Below are 6,282 nucleotides of genomic sequence, written 5' to 3' on the forward strand. Positions count from 1 at the left end.
TCCTCCCTCCAAAGCAGCCCTTTTCTCCAGGAGGACAGATCTCTGTGATCGGGAGACCGACGTCATTCCAGATCTTCAGCTGCCACCTTCAAGTTGACAGCCCTCGGCCTCAGAAGTTGGCGAAGAAGAAGAATTGCAGATTTATACCCCGCCCTTCTCTTTGAATCAGAGAATCAGGGTGGCTCCTGATCTCCTCTATCTTCTCCCTCCACAACAGACACCCTGTAAGGTGGGTGGAGCTGAGAGGGCTCTTACAGAAGCTGCCCTTTTAAGAACAGCTCTGCAAGAGCTATGGCTGACCCAAGTGGGGCTGAGAGAGCTCTGACAGAAGCTAACCTTTCAAGGACAGCTCTGCGAGAGCTATGGCTGGCCCCAGGCCATTCCAGCAGCTGCAAGTGGAGGAGTGGGGAATCAAACCTGATTCTCCCAGCTAAGAGTCCACACACTTAACCACTACATCAAACTGGCTGAAGGGTGCTGTGGAACCCAGATGCTGGCTCAGGCTGGTCCTCCTTCAGCCTCCCAGGCCAAATGGTTCTCTCTTGCCACACAAAACCAGCTCATAGCTCCCTTTTCTCTTGACCACCCATCCGGCACGCAAAAACATCTTCACTCAATCTGCCAACAAACCAGAGGAACCAGGAAGAGAGGCCTGTGCAGACTTTGCCGGTGTGCTGAAGGAGGAGGAGGAGGAGAAGATACTGGGTTTATATCCTGCCCTCCACTCCAAATCTCAGAGCGGCTCACAATCTCCTTTACCTTCCCTCCCCCACAGCAGACACCCTGTGAGGTGGGTGGGGCTGAGAGAGCTCTGGCAGATGCTAACCTTTCAAGGACAGCTCTGCGAGAGCTGCGGCTGACCCAAGGTCATCCCAGCAGGTGCAAGTGGAGGAGTGGGGGATCAAACCCGGTTCTCCCAGCTAAGAGTCCGCGCACGTAACCACTATACCACACTGGCTCTCCCCCTCTCCATGTGGGAGGCCTTGCCCCCTGGCCCCAGGTTGGACTCCTCCACGTCTTTCTGCAAATTCTTGTCTGCTTTTTATTCTAAGGGGAGGGGGGCTCCCTGTGCCTCAGATGTGACCCCAGTACCGGTTGAACCCCAGAAAGCACCAGCAGTTGCTCTCATGTACAGAGGGAAGCCAGGAAAGGAAACACTGTTGTGGGGAGAGGAAAGGAAAAGAGATGGTCAGCTGCTCTGAGATTCCTTCAGGTAGCGAAGGCGGGATGTAAATCCAGTCTCTTTTTCGTTTTATTAACATGACGAGAGAAGAACGTCTGGACTTCTTGGGAATTCGCCTTGTCAGTGTGCACTGACAGAGTTGGAAGGGACCTCCAGGGTCATCTAATCCAACCCCCTGCACAATGCAGGAAACCCACAAACGCCTCCCCCTAAATTCACAGGATCCTCATTGCTATCAGATGGCCTTTGTTGAAAAACCTCCAAGGAAGGGGAGCCCACCACCTCCCGAAGAGGAAGCCTGTTCCACTGAGGAACCGCTCTAAAGGTCAGGAAGTTCTTCCTAATGTTGAGCTGGAAACTCTTTTGATTTAATTTCAACCAGAACCATTGGTTCTGGTCCTACCTTCTGGGCCCATAGAAAACAATTCCACCCCATCCTCTATAGCAGGAGTGGCCAATGGTAGCTCTCCAGATGTTTTTTGCCTTCAACTCCCCTCAACCTCAGCCAGCATGGCTGGGGCTGATGGGAGTTGTAGGCAGAAAACATCTGGAGAGCTACTGTTGGCCACCCCTGCTCTCTAGGACAGCCCTTCAAGTCCTTGAAGGTGGTGATCATCTCACCTCTCAGCCGCCTCCTCTCCAGGCTAAACAGGCCCAGCTCCTTCAACCTTTCCTCACAGGACGGTCTCCAGACCCCTCACCATCTTCGTCGCCCTCCTCTGGACCCGCTCTAGCTTGTCTAGATCCTTCTTAAAATGTGGTGCCCAAAACCGAACACAAGACTCCAGGGGAGGTCTTACCAGAGCAGAGTAAAGCGATACTATCGCGTCACATGATCTGGACACTAGACTTCTGTTGATACAGCCCAAAAGAGGGACAGAGCAAGGACGAGAGAACCTCCGTGCTCAGAGGCAGTATACCAGAAGATGTAGGCACAGATGGATTTAAAAAGGGATTAGACAGGTTCATGGAGGAGAGGTTGGTCAGTGGCTGCTGGCCATGGCACTCATCCTCTGAATCCAGAGCCAGGAGGCAACATCAGGGGAAGGCTTCAGCCTCCATGCCCTGTTGCTGGCCCTCCAGAGGAACCAGTTTGCTGCAGTGTGAGAGAGGATGGTGGGCTAGATGGACCACTGGTCTGATCCGGCAGGGCTCTTTATGAAGGCTTTTCCTGTTGTTGGCCCTCCAGAGGAAGAGGTTGGCCGCTGTGTTAGATGGGATGTTGGACCTGATGGACCCTCACTGGTCTGACCCAGCAGGGCTCTCCTGAGGTTCTAATGCAGGCTTCGGCCTCTGTGCCCTGTTGTTGGCCCTCCAGAGGAACTGGCTGGCCGCTGTGTGAGACAGAAGAAGAAGATATTAAATTTATACCCTGCCTTTCACTCTGAATCGCAAAGTCTCAGAGCAGCTTACAATCTCCTTTATCTTCTTGCTCTGCAACAAACACCCTGCGAGGTAGATGGGGCTGAGAGAGTTCTTACAGAGACTGCCTTTTCAAGGACAGCTCTGCGAGAGCTGTGACTGACCCAAAGCCATTCCAGCAGCTGCAAGTGGAAGAGTTCACCCAGATAAGAGTCCACACACTTGACTACTGCACCAAACAGGCTCTCTGCTCTCGACAGGATACAGGGCTACTTCTTTACACAAGATCCAGAGGAGTCAGCCGTGCCTCTGATGAAGAGAGCTGTGTTTCTCGAAAGCTTATGTTACAACAACATTTGTTAGCCTTAAAGGAGCGACTGAGCTCTTCTTTACACAAGGAGTGACTGAAATGTGGCATTCACTGCCAGAGGACGTTGCGAATAAATAAATGGGATTAGAAAGATTCATGGAGGATAGGCCTATCAGTAGCTTCTAAACCCTGGTGTCTGAGGGGAACCTCCACATCCAGAGGCAGTCAACCTCTGAACCCCAGAGCCAGGAGGCAACATCAGGGTAAAGCCTCTGCTTCCATGCCCTGTTGTTGGCCCTCCAGAGGAACTGGTGTGAGACCAGATGCTGGACTAGATGATCCCTCGCTGGTCTGATCCAGCAAGGCTCTTCTTATGAAGGCCTTGCTAATCTGCCATGTTGCTGCCCCTCCAGAGGAACAGGCTGGCCACTGTGTGGGGCAGGAGGCTGGACTAGATGGACCCTCACTGGTCTGGCCCAGCAGGGCTCTTCTGATGTTCTTCTCAGGGGAAGGACTCAGCCTCTCTGCCCTGTTGTTGGCCCTTCAGAGGAATTGGTTGGCCATTGTGAGAGACAGGAGGCTGGACTAGATGGACCCTCACTGGTCTGATCCAGCAGGGCTCTTTTGATGTTCCTCTCAGGGGAAGGCCTTGGCCTCTCTGCCCTGTTGTTGGCCCTCCAGAGGAACTGGCTGGCCTCTAAGAGACAGGATGCTGGACTAGATGGACCCTCACTGGTCTGACCCAGCAGGGCTCTTCTGATGTTCTCCTCAGGGGAAGGCCTTGGCCTCTCTGCCCTGTTGTTGGCCCTCCAGAGGAACTGGCTGGCCACTGTGTGAGGCAGGAGGCTGGACTAGATGGAACCTCACTGGTCTGATCCAGCAGGGCTCTTCTGATGCTCTTCTCAGGGGAAGGCCTCGGCCTCTCTGCCCTGTTGTTGGCCCTCCAGAGGAACCGGCTGTCCGCTGTGTGAGACAGGAGGCTGGACTAGATGGACCCTCCCTGGTCTGATCCAGCAGGGCTCTTCTGATGCTCTTCTCAGGGGAAGGCCTCAACCTCTCTGCCCTGTTGTTGGCCCTCCAGAGGAACTAGTTGGCCACTGTGGGAGACAGGATGCTGGACTAGATGGACCCTCACTGGTCTGACCCAGCAGGGCTCTTCTGATGCTCTTCTCAGGGGAAGGCCTCAACCTCTCTGCCCTGTTGTTGGCCCTCCAGAGGAACTAGTTGGCCACTGTGGGAGACAGGATGCTGGACTAGATGGACCCTCACTGGTCTGACCCAGCAGGGCTCTTCTGATGTTCTTCTCGGGGAAGGGCTCGGCCCCTCTGCCCTGTTGTTGTCCCTGCAGAGGAACTGGCTGGCCACTGTGTGAGACAGGAGGCTGGACTAGATGGACCCTCCCTGGTCTGATCCAGCAGGGCTCTTCTGATGCTCTTCTCAGGGGAAGGCCTCGGCCTCTCTGCCCTGTTGTTGCCCCTCCAGAGGAACTGGCTGGCCACTGTGGGAGACAGGAGGCTGGACTAGATGGACCCTCTCTGGTCTGATCCAGCAGGGCTCTTCTGATGTTCTTTTCAAGGGAAAGCCTCGGCCTCTCTGCCCTGTTGTTGGCCCTCCAGAGGAACTAGTTGGCCACTGTGTGAGACAGGAGGCTGGACTAGATGGACCCTCACTGGTCTGACCCAGCAGGGCTCTTCTGATGTTCTTCTCAGGGGAAGGCCTCGACCCCTCTGCCCTGTTGTTGTCCCTCCAGAGGAACTGGCTGGCCCCTGTGTGAGACAGGAGGCTGGACTAGATGGACCCTCCCTGGTCTGATCCAGCAGGGCTCTTCTGATGTTCTTCTCAGGGGAAGGCCTCAACCTCTCTGCCCTGTTGTTGGCCCTCCAGAGGAACTAGTTGGCCACTGTGGGAGACAGGAGGCTGGACTAGATGGACCCTCACTGGTCTGATCCAGCAAGGCTGTTCTTATGAAGGCCTTGCTAATCTGCCCTGTTGTTGGCCCTCTGGAGGAACAGGCTGGCCTCTGTGTGGGACAGGAGGCTGGATAGATGGATCAGTAGACTGATCCAGCAGGGCTCTTCTGTTCTCAAGGTGGACTGTGTGATGCAGGAAAAGGGAAACAGCTCTAGCATGTCCACTCCAAAAAGTCCCACGACCTGTTTCCGCTTCGGATCTTTCTTTCTAATGTAACTGTTTTATTGTTGGTGCACCATTGGTCACCGTATTGTTAGCCGCCCTGAGCCTGCTTCGGCAGGGGAGGGCGGGGTACAAATAAAATTTATTATTTATTATTTTTTATTATTATTATTATTATTATTATTATTATTATTATTATTATTATTATTATTATTATTATTATTATTATTATTATTTCTGGAACTCCCCCCCCTCTCCCCCGGCTCTCAGTTCCCAAGGTGAATGGACGGCTCTTCTGTGCTGGGAAGCAGGGTGGGATTTTTTGTAGCAGAAACTCCTTTGCCTATTAGGCCACACACCCCTGATGTAGCCAACGCTCCTGGAGTTTACAGCAGCCCTTGTACAAAGTGCCCTGTAAGCTCTTGGAGGATTGGCTACATTGGGGGGGGTGTGGCCTAATAGGCAAAGGAGCTCCTGCTACAAAAAAACCCGCCCTGCTGGGAAGGATGGTGGTGAAATCATTGACCTTGTCAAATCTTCTCCCGTCCTTCTGGCAAAGAGCGTGGGGCGGAATACATGGTGCACCCCTCTCTATTTCGTCCTCATTTCTTGGGGTGTTTTCTATTTCCGCTCACAAGGCTTCCCTTGAGTCTGGGGCGTTCCTGGTCTTTGTTAGGCCCCTGGGATTGGGCCCTTCCAAGGATCCACACCACCATGTGTCCAGGTGTGAATGAGTGTGCCTCCCATTCAGCTGCCTTCCCCCCTGGTGCAGAGGGGCTGCTTTTCACACCCTGCGGCACATGGCAGGAATGTGAGAGGACCCCCCCCCCTCCACATCACCTCTCCTGCTGCCTCCAACACCTTTCTCCGGCAAATGCTGGGGTGGGGGGGGGGGGAGATGCGAGAGAAAGAGGGACTCTGGGAAAAGCATTAAGGCCCTGGGAGGCTGCGGGGAGGGGGAGGCAGAGACAAGGAAATCTCTGGACCTTTGAAAATTGGTTAAAAGCAGGAGCCTGTCCGGTGTGTCTCTGTGTGTGCAAGCCAAATTGGGGGGGGGGCTCTGGGAAAAGCATTAAGGCCCTGGCAGCTTGCGTGGGGTGGGGGGGGGGGGAGGCAGAGACAAGGAAATCTCTGGACCTTTGAAAATTGGTTAAGAGCAGGAGCCTGTCTGGTGTGTCTCTGTGTGTGCAAGGCAAATTTGGGGGAAGGGGCTTTGAGAAAAGCATTAAGGCCTTGGGAACTTGCGGTGGGGGGAGGCAGAGAGAAGGAAATCTCTGGACCTTTGAAAATTGGT

This window comes from Heteronotia binoei, chromosome 17 (assembly GCF_032191835.1).
Source record: "Heteronotia binoei isolate CCM8104 ecotype False Entrance Well chromosome 17, APGP_CSIRO_Hbin_v1, whole genome shotgun sequence".
NCBI lineage: Eukaryota > Metazoa > Chordata > Lepidosauria > Squamata > Gekkonidae > Heteronotia > Heteronotia binoei.